The sequence below is a fragment of the Hydractinia symbiolongicarpus genome, chromosome 8, assembly GCF_029227915.1.
Source record: "Hydractinia symbiolongicarpus strain clone_291-10 chromosome 8, HSymV2.1, whole genome shotgun sequence".
Lineage (NCBI taxonomy): Eukaryota > Metazoa > Cnidaria > Hydrozoa > Anthoathecata > Hydractiniidae > Hydractinia > Hydractinia symbiolongicarpus.
In genome coordinates this window covers 13,256,925-13,271,409 of record NC_079882.1, presented here as the reverse complement: position 1 = coordinate 13,271,409, position 14,485 = coordinate 13,256,925, and the positions used below count along the sequence as shown (strand labels likewise).

Sequence of the window (14,485 nt, the reverse complement as noted above, 5' to 3'; positions counted from 1 at the left end):
AAGAGGAGACTTTTGTTCTAACTAATCATTTAAAAAAAAAATTTCTAAAAATCAAATTTTTTTTCATACACCTTAATGCATAAGTGGTTTTGGTCTTTAAGGCGACTCCAACTTTAATTAGTTGTTCTACAGGTCCATCCGAGCCTAATTTTCATGGGAACAAAAAAAAATAATTGCTTTGGGTTCCAGAATAATAACACAAATTGATAGAAAGAATGTATTTTTATTCAGTATGCGAAGACTATGGAAATTTTTTGGGGAATGGGTAGGAATGAAAGTGCCTCCTTCGTGCTTCGTCATATGCACAAATATATAATGCATATCCTGAGCGTCAGGATATGCACAAATATATAAGCCAACTCCAATTTAATTAGTTGTTCTAGGGGCGAAGTCAATAGTAACTTACGGTCGGTCGGAAGAATAAAAATAATTTTATCCAGAATGTATGGTCAGAACAACAAAAACTAAAATAAAAAAACAACGGAGAAGGGTGTTACGACAAGCTTATTCTATCTTGTTTTAATTATTTTTCCTAAATGGTATTGACTAAAAGTCTTGCTGCATTACAGTTTAGCTAGCGTAATTTTAAACATATATATATTAATCATAACGAAGGAGGGTGTTACGACAATAATCTGTCTTGTTTTTCACTTGTATTATAACTTTTTTAGCGACTTAACTTAATAACCACTTAACTATTTTTGTGATTACATAATTAGCGCATATTAGAGTTATCGCAACAAATGACCATGAACAAAAAATCAACTTCCAGTGGCCTTACCAATGGTGGTCCTAAAGTAACGTTATTGATTTAGCTTGCTCAGTATAAATGTAGATTGACATTCAACCAACAAAAAATAACGTAACTGATTATCTTCTATGCTCATTATATTTTCACGAGATAGGATGAGAAAATTTACTTTTTTTTCGTTAAAACTTTTCTGCTTGATATTATTATTTTTTGTTTACGTGAAATTAGGGTCGGTCGGGCCCATAGAACAACTAATTAAATTGGAGTCGCCTAATGCACATCCTGAGTGTCAGGATATGCATTATAGGTGTCTTCATGCCCTGAGCGTCAGCTGCATGAGACTGATGAGATGCACTGAGCATCGTCAGATGCATTGACATGTCCTGAGCGTCAGACACATGCTAATTATGGTGTTTTCTTCCATACCCTGAGTGTCAGGTGTATGAGAGAATACTGGTGTTTTTATTCATACCCTGAGCGTCATGTGTATGAGAGGTACCCTGAGCGTCAGGGGCTCCGACATGCCCTGAGCGTCAAGCGCATGTTTCCTATTCACATGATAACTACACTAGAGATGCCCTGAGCGTCAGGCGTATCGAAATGTCCTGAGGATCAGGCACATGCTAATTACTGTTGTTTTTGCACATACCCTAAGTGTCAGGTATATGAGAGATGCCCTGAGCGTCAGGTGAGTCAACATGCCCTGAGCGTCAGGTTTTTTTTTCTATATAGGTGCTGCTGATTGAGATGCCCTGAGCCTCAGGCGCACCTCAATGAGCGTCAGCAAATATGGTGAACACATGTACACATGCCCTAAGCATCAGGTAAGTTTCTACAATGACTTGTATCAACACATTACTAACCTAAACGGCTGACAAAGGAGGCCCAACATACCCAAATTTCCCCATATTGTAAACAGAAACCACAAGAAATATATGTTGTTTGCTATAAATATGACGTGATACAATGTAATAACACAATAATTCACAATGTAATCGACTGGCACAGCCATCTTTCATCTCACTAACACTCACAGCTGACAACACATAACACTCACAGCTGATAATACACAATACAATCATTAATTCCGAAATACACCGAGTACACTACAGAGTTCTCACATCCCATAGCTTAGTGATTTTATTAACATTGCCAATGTTAGTGCACCAGTTTTGTAACACATTGTCACTCAAGTGGACATATCTGCGATAAGTCGCTAGACCACCTTCCTATTTTTATAGCTAAATCAGGTATGTCACAGGATGCCACTGCTGATGCCCCTTTAATTCTAAAACTGTGTGTGCTTAAGTTAGAACTTCATTTTAGAGATACTTTGAGCATGGCACTGACATATTCTTGGGTCACAAATTCACCACTATGCAAAAAAAACAGGGACCGGGGGCCAAACCGCGAAATGATAAATAATGCGCAAATGCATTTATGGGACAAAGGCATCCACCAATCCTGGTGAAACGGATCTTAAAACCAGCTCTAAATGGATCAGTTTTCGCGCTTTGATATTAACATACAGAATGTTATTATCCTTTGAAATACTAAAATCATGTGGGGATAAGTGTCTTAGAGGATCCCATTTGTAAATAGTAGGAAAGACATATGCAGATACTCGCAAAAGGCCAAAAAACGCCATTAATACTAAGCAACGCCACATGGCCTTATCGTGGTTAAGAAATTGGCTATCTTCCAAAAACAACAAAATCTCTGATAAATGAGCCGGGGTGATTGGCAAGCGAAGTGCAGGTATGTTAGGCAAGCTTCTCTGTATACAATCATGCATAGTGTATTTTAGTCTATACATATTTGACATTGTGTTGTGACCATTAATAACACTTTCATACTGAACTCCGGCAAGATAAACTTTTATGGTATTGTATTTGATCGTTGAAGCAAGGTACGTAGCAAAGAGTTGTAAAGTTAATTCTTGAAGTGGAAACAAAGGGGTTGACAATTGATAGCAAAATCTTTTATAGGCACGAAAACCAGAACGATAAGTTAACCTGGTGTTTGCTAAAAGCGCTGATTTAAATAAAACCTCAATCAGCCAGTAAGAATTCTGACATTGCTGGAGGGAATGGTATGGGTAGCTTTTCTGCTTCTGGACGCAACTCTTGGAATTTTGACACCTGCAAAGGGGAAAGCAAATCAGCATAAACATTTCTCGTACCTATGACATGATGGATTAGCAAGTTAATGTTATTTTGAGCAGTAAAGGAAAACAATGTTCTAATTAACCTCATAATATGCTTGCATTTACATAAACCTGTGCTCCAAATATGCACCAATGCCTCATTGTCTGTGAACAAGACAACCTGCTTATCCTTCCACCCAGCACCCCAAGTATGTACAGCAACCATAATAGCCAAAAGCTCTAAAAACATAATACTGTGATCCTTCCCAGTAAACTTAATAGAAAACCACGAACCGTCATAGAAACCACCCAAACCTATATTGGACGCATCTGTAAACAAATTTAAACTGGAGGAAGTAACTTTTTCTGACTGTACCATAGCAACACCGTTCCAGGTTGGCAAGAACTCAAACCACCATCTAATGTCCTTTCGTGATTTAGAAGTAATGCTAATGTGATGGAACAAACTAGTCACAGATGTAGAAAGATCAATCAGCTGCCTCAAGAACATGCAGCCACATAACAACCTTACACGCAAAGGACGAGCCAAAGAGAGACAATAATTCCTTCTTAGTACACTTTTTTCTCTCTCGCCACAGTTGTAAAGTATTAATTAATGCCTGAAACTTATCGTTAGGTAAACGTATAATGAACTTACTAGTATCAATTTCTATGCCAAGGTATGTAATAACCTGTGATGGTCCAACAAAGTTATCCGAGGCCAACGGAACACCAAGTGCTGAAAACACATCTTTAATCACTTTTAATGTTTTTAAGCATGCCTCCCTTGTTCTCTCTCCTGTTATGAAATCGTCTAACTAGTGTAATAAGTTTTTTATAAAAGCAAGATAGTGAAGGATCCAATCCAACTTGTCTGGAAATGTATATATAAATGGCGAAGAACGACCTCCGAAGGGAAGAACAAATTCAAAATAATACCGGCCTTTCCATTTATAACCTAACAGATTTTAGTCCTCAGGGTTAACTGGGCACAGTCTAAAGGCATGTTTAAGCTTAAAGGCATGTCTAGCTTAGCTAAGAAGCAATGTCGGCCTAAAGGGATAACCATGCTGACAGTGTCATAAAGAAGAGTACAAAACTGAATATTGATCTTAAAATTCCATCATTCACTGAACTCCCCCTTGGAGACAATAAATCTAACACAACCCTTACTGTGCCATCCTTTTTTGGAGCAGCACCTAAAGGGGAACAATGAAAGTTACGTAGTGGAGGATATGGAAAAGGAACAACAGTATATCCTCGGTTTAATTCCTTAAGAATAGCCTCCTCAACTTTTGCCATGAGAGATTCAGAAGATTTGTTATTTTTATTGCTAGAAGTAAGATAGCTACTGTCATAACCCAGGCGAAAACCATGTTTAAAACCTGACACAATGAAGTCAACTAAGGCCCTATTAGGATAATTGGACAAAAGACTTGCTGAAACATTGACTTTAATAGGTGTGGAAACTAAACTCTTAACCATGAAAAATTTATTGGGAACCTTGTCGAGGGGCCCTGGGTGGGCAATTGATGGCTGGGTGATTTTGGTGACAGCAAGAACACCTATGGGAATACTGGTAAGGCCTGTTGCGGCAAAGCCCTTGGTTAAACCGCCGACATACTTGACTGAAGAGGGGGCATTCTAAAAGCGATTTACAAATCCACTTACCAACCGATTTAGACAGCTGGATGCAAAATGCCCTTTCTCGGAACAAGAATAACAGGTAAAGCCCTGGAGGCGACAGGCAGAGGTGCTAAAAGCATAGGATTGGGAAGATGATGATACAAGAAAGTGAGACTAGTATCCATGGCAACCTTTAAGATCAGGTCTATAGGTGGAAACCACTCTACATGACATCCTCAATGACTAAGGTAAACTTAATGTATACTAACCATATGCTAAGTAACTGTACTTCTGTCACCACAATTAACATGAGCAAAACTTGCAGTTTAGCTCCATTAATATAAAGAAAAAAAGTTTTAAAGAAAAACAAATTTAAAAAACCAAACATTTTCTCATCCCATCTCGTGAAAATATGAGCATAGAAGATAATATAATCAATGGTGTTTTTTTTTGTTGTTTAAATGTCAATCTACAACTATACTAAACAAGGTGAATCAATAATGCTACTTTAGGACCCCCACTGGTAAGATCACTTGAAGTTGTTCATGGTAATTTGTTGCGATGAAACTAAAATATGCGATTCACTAATTTTGTAACCACAAAAATAGTTACATGGTTAAACAAAAATTAGCTGCTTTCTCTAAAATAGATATAATACAAGTGAAAAACAAGACAGATTATTGTCGTAACACCCTCCTTTGTTATGATTATTATATATGTTTAAAATTACGCTAGCTAAAATGTATAATACTGCAAGATTTTTAGTCAATACCATTTAGCTAGGAAAAATAATAAAAACAAGGTACAATACGCTTGTCGTAACACCCTCTTCCGTTATGAATTTTAAATAATTTTAAAGCTTACCTCCCACTTAAAAAAAACAGTATTCGAAAATCAACTCAAAATATTGCACTAATTACGAAAAAAATTTTCTTTTGTACTTATTTTGATTTGTTTGCAAGATATTCGTTGTTGAAGTTGTAAAATATTAGCTGGAGAAGAAGCTTCGTGCCAGTCGCCATCTTGTGTCCCGATAGTAAATAAACTCCTTCGCGAGAGGTCTTGTGACGTCAGCTCCCGAATGATAATTTCACTGACTCTGCCGTTGGCCCATGTTTTTGATTTCCACCATCAGCGAAGGCGGAATCTTTAAATTTTTTTTTTAAACAGCAAAACAAAGTTCTCCGTTTCTCAGACTGATATAGTACAGGCGATTGTGCGTAGTATAATCGAGTTTCAATATATTGAAACATAAAAATTTTAGAAAATCTCTCAGTTGACAAGTTGGCTCGTTGCATTTGATATCTCGAGACAATCAACATCTACTTTTATCAACCTTCGTTTTGTATAATGATAATTTCGTCCGAAGCCAATTTGTAACGGTACTTTGTTCTAGATTTCTTTTTTCCGCTACTTTATGCGACAGAGTGGAGATAAAATGTTCTGTGTCTCGACTGGATCCCCCATATGGTGTGAAAATCAGCGGTGTAAATGATCCGTGTTCTACTTCTAGCACTCTTTGTCCATATGCACGTTTCTTGATGTTTTCATTCGATTTGAATGCATTAGGCAGTTTCTGATTGAGGTATGTCAAAGCGAATGGGTTAAATACCCTTACGTCAAAAAATGCTCGTTGACCTCGTTGCCAGAGTCCTCTAACGCTAATGTCGAGTCTAGCTTCATCTGTGGAGTTTGCAGAATTGCTTGATTTTTCTCCAGTCAGATGTTGTAAATGCGGTTCTGTTTCTACATCATTGGAAATCTCTTCAGATATTTTTGCCAAAGTATCTCTTAATTCGTCGTGACGTTGATGAATATAGCCACCCTTGACACATGACATAGCATGGTCAATCGTGAAGCGTTTTCCACAGACACAAATTATTGGTAGGAACTGGAGAAAAATCAAGCAATTCTGCAAACTCCACAGATGAAGCTAGACTCGACATTAGCGTTAGAGGACTCTGGCAACGAGGTCAACGAGCATTTTTTGACGTAAGGGTATTTAACCCATTCGCTTTGACATACCTCAATCAGAAACTGCCTAATGCATTGGCGCCGTAGATTAGTGGTTATAGCTCTCGTACTCTGTGCGGGCGACCGGGGTTCGATTCCTCTTGACGGCGATTCAACATGGGCGAGTGAATGTTACCATAGCCCCGGGTTAACCCAAGCCATGTGAGGGAAATTGGGGAGATGGCACACTATGTGGGCCGTTGGATGTTGCCGGGAGTTGTCTAGTAGAGCGCGGGTCCTAATTGGGTCTGCGTAGCTCAGGACTCTCCATCTAAGCCATGGCCCCTCCTGGAAATAATAGACAGGGTATATCCCTCGATATTTGTGAGGCTAGCCATGTAAAATATGCACATCTATCTATCTATCTATCTATCAAATCCCACCGATATCTTATTCGTATGGCATCATAAAACTCTCTTTTGTTGAGTGCATAATTCTTTAAAATCGCCTGAGGAGATAGAGAGCGCAGCTAGGCTGGACGCCCGAAACTTATCCAGGCTAAAGATTTTTTTTTGAGAGCGAGGCTAAAATGAGTTTTAAGCCAATAAGAATCCTAACAGTGCAACAGATTGTTTTATTATCCAATGAACAACTTTATTTTAAAGTTTATATGCTATCAAAAGTTAAAGCTCGTGCAGTGTAGCATAATGAAGATCGTCTTATAATTCGCCATCTTTGATGTTAATTCCGCGCGTAGCGGAACGCCTTTGGCGGAATTTTCACAAGAACAACAATGGCCGCTCCGCTCCACACGGAATAATCCGCCTAGTGGAAAACCAGCTTAAAGCTATATTCAGTAGAACTAATTAATTATTCATGAATTTTTTTTATTGAGTTGTATTTTAACATTGCAGGTTAGTTAAGGCCAGGATACACTTGTATAATATCATTAAATATATTCTATAATACAGTTATAATTTTGCTACAATATACTTATAATTTGTTAAAATATCGTTATAATTTCATTTAATTTCATAACATCGTTGCCACAACAACGCTAGCAGATAATAGATCTGTTGTCACACAAACAAAAGGCATTAGAATCCAGATCACCAACAATATTATTAAAATCAAACTCGTTTGATTTTATTCAAATATTATAGCCATACAACAAATTATGAGGTTATGACGCACATGTCAGTGTTGAAATTATTCGTACTATAGCTATATTATAAGAAATTATAAGAAATTATAACTCTATTTTAAACATATTTTAAGAATTTATATTGATATTATAAGTTATATTTCAGTGATATTGTACAAGTGTATCAGGCCCTTTATAATAATAATTGAGAATACTCAATGATTTGTTTACCCCATAATTCTCCGTTTTCAAGATCAACCTCAAATTTTAAAATCTTTTAGGCTAATGGCGGAAATCTTCAAGCCCCTGGGCTTCTTGTTATATATACAAAGCGGTTTTATATATGACAAAGCGGTTGTTGTTTTTTCAACATTTGTGAGGGGTCTGAAGATGAGCACTTGTTTTTTACTTCCCTTTTTAAAACTGCGTTCCCGAGAAAAAGTTGTGGGCTTTCTTAGTTTTGAAGTTTCGGCCAGTAAAAAGTCTACAACACCTGGCAGTGAATTAGATTCCAGCTGGGAAAGATGTTATGAGGATGAGAATGAAAGTGGAAGCAATAGCTTTGTAGTGAACCATGGCCTTTTTCGATATCCCGATGCCCTGAGAACGAGATTGGCTCTTTCCGACTTGTGTAGAGACTTACAGAAATGCCCACATAGACGGGTCGCGACGCCGGAATGTATATTTTAAAGTAAAAAAGAAGCTATTTAGGGTTATCAGAACAAACCATGGCGGGCGACATTTTATTTTACTCTTTTGTAGCCTATCTTACCCCCTCCCCCCAAAAAAATGTAAATGCTGCGCCGCGATCTCTAAGAGTTTTTGTTGGTTAGTAGAGTTAGACTCGGAAAGCGTTTTGAATTTAGAAGGTTAGTAAAAAACTTCATTCTATGGCTAGACTATCGGCAGCGTTAATAATCACGACTATGAGAAATTAAACATAGAAAAGACGGGTGCAAGCTTAAACACAACCCCTTGGCTTATTATAGTAACAATTCAAGCAACCTCGATCCCAGGGCCTATAGCGTTCTTTGATATGAGAATGAATCGCGACAGGAAAAATAAATTAAAATAGATTATTATAAGAAAGAAAGAGAGAAAGAAGGAAGAAAAAAAAGAAGGAAGGAAGAAACAACAACGCGCGTAGGACAAAATATAATCCGTAAATCCATGCAGTGTACCACAATATAATAGAAAAGTTTTAGACGCCACGTAGAAGAAGAGCGAGCACCTATACCAGAATTTGCACATGGCCTAATGCAAAGACAAGTGGACAGAGATTTAGAATTGCTAAAGCCTTTTTTGCCAGCGTTGATCAAAACATTCTAGTGATTAAAACTCGACTTTGAAAGCGTATCGACTCTTTTAATGAGTACACGCAGCTCGTTGTTTCTTGCCTGTGAGAAGACTGGCAAAGGAATGCTTTCCAGCGCTACTTCTATTATTCTTATTGCAAAACGTCATAGCACAAAAACACATTTTATAATTATTAACAAAATTAATAGTGGGGGGTCGCCATCGGGGAGATGACGTCAAACTGGGTTTAATCCGAAAAGAAATTATCACAAAACGACGGTGTTCTGCCCAATCTTAGGACGCTGCCCAATCTTTGGACATAAAATTGCCCAGTCTTAAGACTGGCCGGCCAGTCTTAAGACTGGGCAGGGCGTCACAAGTTTGGGCAAAAGACCATGTTAGGCCCATCTTTGGCGCCTCTTAGATTTTAAAGAAGGGATGTACCACACGAGCTCTGTTTTTTGCAAGTCCCAACAAAGAGAGTGCCCTATAAGCCGCAAACGCCCGTATATATAATACGGGTGAGTCGGGCGACTTTTCAAATAAAATTGGCGGTTGTCCCCCGAAACCGCCCGCACTTTCCCGAACTCGCCCGGAACATTCCCGAAATGCAATTCCTTGTAACAAACATGCGGACGATGGTTAGGAAGAAGGCGCTTGAAGAGAAAGGAGTTAATAAAGTTTATATAAGTTATTTATAAAGTAAACTTTTTCAAAAGCAGTTCTTCTAAGAACTTCTCTACGACATAGTAAGTTTTTTTTAATTTTATAGTTTTTTTTAATCATATATTAGTGTCTGTTTTTTCTTTTCTTTCGGGCATTGTTCGGGTCTATGCGTTTCTCTTATCATCAGGCCCGAGGAGGATATCTTCAGCAAAAAATAACAAAAACATATATATGCTATATATACCTTGATTATTCACAGATGAACTTTCAGCAGAAGCTGATGTTTCCTGAAACTGAAATAAGAAATGGTTTAGCTAATATGGAACTAACAAAGCATATTTACATTAAAATATCATTAGTTTACTGGGTTTGTAGTAAAGTCATTGATTTCAAAGGAGTTTTCTACGGCTGTTTCAGCGGGCAATATTTCGGAAACTCAGACTGTGCATATCTAAACATTTTTTTGAATTAGGACACTAGGACTGGGGCGAGATCTGTTAAACTGTAAACATATTTTAGGCTAGCTAACCTTTATTTAAGCTTTATACCCATTAAACACACTGAAACCTTAAAAATGAGATATGATAATAAAAATTTATTCATTTATCAATAAAATTTTGAAAAAATTAAGTTTCGTTTGTTTATCAGCTGGCACAACAAGCTTAGCGAGATTTTATGTCTTTTTTTAATGAAAACAGAGTATATAGTTAACCTACTTTTGCTATAAAATAGCGGCAAATAGGAAAAGAAATTGCTTTAATTGGCTGGCTAAATATATGGTTGAAGAATCATTTTATTCATTGGAAGTTGTAGCAATATCTTTTTGTATGATTCATTCACTAAATTTTTCAATTTCCCAGACAACAGAATCTAATGAAAGTGATATGTTCTCTGGTGGTATTACTATCACTTAGTCTGAACCGGTTTAAGATGTATACACAAAACAGTTACTTACAGAAATTACTTATATCTATTTTACTATTTTCAGAAACAATCTTTGTATCAATATTATTGCAGTGAATTATTTCGACACGGAATTATTGCTTGGAGAGTTATATCAGGTACTTTATCCATTGTTGTGTTAAATGCCTATCATTGTGAAACTGGTGATTTTCTTGTGAGTAGTTTTTGTATTGTAAATCAGCTGACTACTTCAAGATCTCCTATAAACGTATTGTAAGTTTCAGTTGTTAAAACTGGTTTTTCACATGATTTGACGACTTGGTGAATTTGTTCAATACAAGTCTCCTCAATTCAAAGCAACACTGTGAAGATGTTTTATGTATCACGAAAAATGTATAAGACTTTTAAATTCTTACGTATATTTTTCAGCAAAATGCATATGTACATATGGAGGTCATGGGCATAGGTGAAAACGTTATATATCACTGTTCCTGTGAAACATTCCACTGCTTTAGAGCCTAGTTTTGGTTCTAATCAAAATTTGGATGCTTGCTGTCATTGTAGACTTTTGAAAGAGTTAACTACGGGTGTAGTTACATCTTCTTTCATCAACCACAAAAAAGTACATGATGGAAAATTGATGGTGTCTCAACCTGTTATTCAACTTGCTTCAAAATCTGGTGTAGATTGTTTTTCCGTCGTTGCTGACGAAAATGTTTCCTTCTTGACGTTATTCAACGTTAGTAGAACGTCGAAAACCATTGTGAAGTGTCATTCGTCTATCTGCAAAATGAGAGAGGGCTCACAGCGTAACATAAAGTTACATTCTCAAGCCAAATATCTTTGTCCTCATATAAAGAGTTCCGTAAATGCTACATGGATCAAGTTACATTAGCGAGTGCACAAGACCTGGATGAAAACACAGATGATAGCAGTGGTGAGGAAGAAACGGAAGAAGACACTCTACCGAATGAAAAGGTGGCCGTGTATTGTACTCTTTCGTTATAATTGTTTGGCATGTGAGAAGCCTGCAGTTTACTTTTATTTACTCGATTGGAGAATATTATATTTGTTTATTTACACATAATTATATGCTTTTTTTCAATGTATATTTTTAGTGGGAAGCAGTTTTTGTGCCATCACTGGCCTTTGTAACTTCGGAGCAACTTCACCTAGCCAACAGACTGTTGACGATGATCCTCTTAGTGAAAATCTCCGAAAAAATTTAAAGCAAAGAGATGGTAATTGGAAGCAAGAGTTTTGTGCGAAATTGGATGGTGCATGCGATTGTGGGGTACTTAATTTTACTATTGCGTGACTTTCATTATACACCTTAATAATTTGCATTTGCTTAATCAATTTTTTTGTTAACTTTCTTGATTTTCGTTTTTGTTTTTTACTTATACAAAATGGTTTGAGCATATTGAGGTGCAGATTCAAAGTAACAGCTTTAGTTATTTTTGAGCTATTTTCTTATAAATAAATCGAAATCATTGAAATTTATTTTATTTTGCAAGGCTGGCTGGTCACCCGAATATCCAGAGGGACGGACAATCTACTCGCATGACACAAACCTCTATACTGATACTTGTGTATTAAGATGCAAAGTATATTCACGAATGTGTATGTCAAAAACTTGTCGAAGAAAGTCGGACGGTGCGACAGATTCTGTATTTCAAATGACAACTTCGACCTGTGCTGGATATGAATTAGGTAAAATTATCCGTGTGCACTTCATATTTATCATAAATTTATAAATTATGGTATTTATATCGGTATTTGACGATGTCCGTGACGATGTCCGACGTCCGCAATGTCCGTGTACCACAGAGCCCCCTCTGCTTTTAAAATTATGCCTATTTGGAAAGGTGAGTGAAATCAGGCCCATCGGACATTCAAGCCCGCTAACAAAGTCTTCAACTTTTCTGTAGGCTGGGAATTTGTTTCTGCCGTTATGAACGAAAAGATGACATTCAGTGGCTTTGTGTCATGGTACAGTGAGAGATACAATTTTGGATGTCTCAACATTCATCAAATGGTTTTTCGCGTTGTCGTCTAGAATGCGAATAGATTTTCGACAAGGATGTCCGGGTTGTGACGATCCTTCACTTATCTTAGCTTGTGATGGCACCAAAATTGGGATGGGCTTCAAAAATACGTTCGTTTCACCAATCGAAACACCGACGAAAGATGCACCGACTGATGTGAAACCCAGCCGTTTTGATCGACACCTGGTGCAATGTCAAATGCTGATTTGAATAGAGCTTACGCCACTGCGAGAGTTTTTTTGCACGAGCTTTGTAACAGCATGTTATCAAAGTTACCGATCAGGCATACCAGGGAACAGCTTGCAGCCTTGTCAACTTACATCCCACCCAGTTGTAGGGCAGCTTTCGATACGATGATAAGTGACAACATATCTCCGAAAGTCAGTGACTCGTATGCAACTGTTCTCCGCCTACTTTTCTATGACGCCAGTCTTGATAAAATTTTATATTCATGTATGGAACAGAAGAAAGGCAAAGCCTTATATGAATAAACTTAAATTAAAAATTAGTGGTGCTGATCTGTAAAGTCGGTAAATTGAATAAATGGAAATGAAAAGTAATTCTTGGGTGTTCTTTTTTACTTGATTCATCGAAACGGGACAAGTAGAGTGCGTGTATGCGACAATACCTTAGACAAGTCCTCCATTCGGAACCTTTTTCTCTGAAAAAAAATTTTCAGGCCTAATTTGGATGAAGCAACAGAAATGGAATGCGCATAAGAAATAATATCATAGGATAGTCCTCAATTTGGAACCTTTTCTTCTGACAAAATTCTTTTCAGGCCTAATTTCGACGAAACAAGAGAAATTGACAGCGCATAACGAATAATATCATAGGATGGTCTATTCGGAACTTTTTCTCTGAAAAGTTATTTTCAGGCCTAGTTTGGATAAAGCAAGAGAAATGGAATGCGCATAACGAATAATATCACAGGATAGTCCTCTATTCGGAACCTTTTTCTTCTGACAAAATTCTTTTCAGGCCTAATAGTAGTAGTAGTAGCAGTAGTAGTAGTAGTGTGTGTTCTTTTCGTCAAAGAGAGTTACAAGTTCGTTTATATATACAAGCTCGTATCATTTTAAAGTAAATAAAAAATATATACATACATCAGCTAGTTAGATAAAGGTCTTAAACCATACGAAAAATATTAAAAGACTGACTGAAGCTTGCAGAAAACAATTTTGCCTTATCACCAAGCCCCACCATAAGTTTCGTTAGTTTCTATATAAACAAAAAAAACTTACCAAGCAAAACCAGGAAAACAATTTCAATTTAAGCATAAAAAATACAACATAATTTGTAATTTACACATACCTTCATTAGCCTGCAATGACCAAAACGTTTCATTGTCCTTTTTATTAACACTGGTATACATGCATCCCTTAAAACAAATAAATTTTTAGCATGTTACATTTTGCTTCAATTAAAGATTTTCCTATTCCTTTTCATTTTTACCATTTCTGGTTATATCAGAAGATGATTTTATTGTGTTCTGTATCAATTTTGTACACTTGTATATGCTTTTGTAAATTTTTCAGCTGAAAGTGATAGTACCTGCAACCTATGACACAACATTTACCTTTCATATTTTTTTTCTAAAATCAAATTAAAGAACTTTGGAATAAAATCAAATTAATAAAAAGTTTGGATAGTTTTAATAAAGATGTAAGATAAAAAGTTAGTAAAAAACGATCATTGGTGGTCCAGCCTTGCACTTTTCTTTTGGCAACTTTATCTGAATATATAATATGCAAAATTACATAAAAAGTAAACTATTATGGTTTAAATAGTTATGTGAACGTTTCACAAATTTTGGAAAATTTCCTCAAGTAAATATTTTTTAATATTGAAAAAAAATATATATATATATAAAAAACAATAAAATGATAGTATGATTACAAATGTAAACTCTTCTATATTGAAGAAAATTTCTCTAAACTCATTTAAAAAAA

At 36.4% G+C, this 14,485-nt stretch overlaps 1 protein-coding gene and 1 long non-coding RNA gene across 3 annotated transcripts in view; one reads left to right on the top strand and one right to left on the bottom strand.

Moving 5' to 3' along the window:
* LOC130654382 (bridge-like lipid transfer protein family member 1) overlaps window positions 1-5,740 on the bottom strand; it is a 112,657-nt gene extending 106,917 nt beyond the window's left edge. Inside the window, exon 1 of the mRNA XM_057456946.1 lies at window positions 5,388-5,740. The gene's annotated coding sequence lies outside the window, so the exon portion shown is untranslated. The remainder of the gene's footprint in view (window positions 1-5,387) is intronic.
* Window positions 5,741-9,516: 3,776 nt separating this feature from the next.
* On the top strand, window positions 9,517-13,093 carry LOC130654396 (uncharacterized). 2 transcript variants are annotated; one of them, XR_008984415.1, is made up of 6 exons: window positions 9,517-9,665; window positions 10,571-10,699; window positions 10,915-11,463; window positions 11,604-11,779; window positions 12,003-12,198; window positions 12,417-13,093. It is a non-coding gene; the product is annotated as an uncharacterized LOC130654396 (long non-coding RNA). The 2 variants fall into 2 exon arrangements; XR_008984414.1 differs by having other exon boundaries at window positions 9,518-9,665; window positions 10,571-10,643.
* Window positions 13,094-14,485: the final 1,392 nt, after the last annotated feature.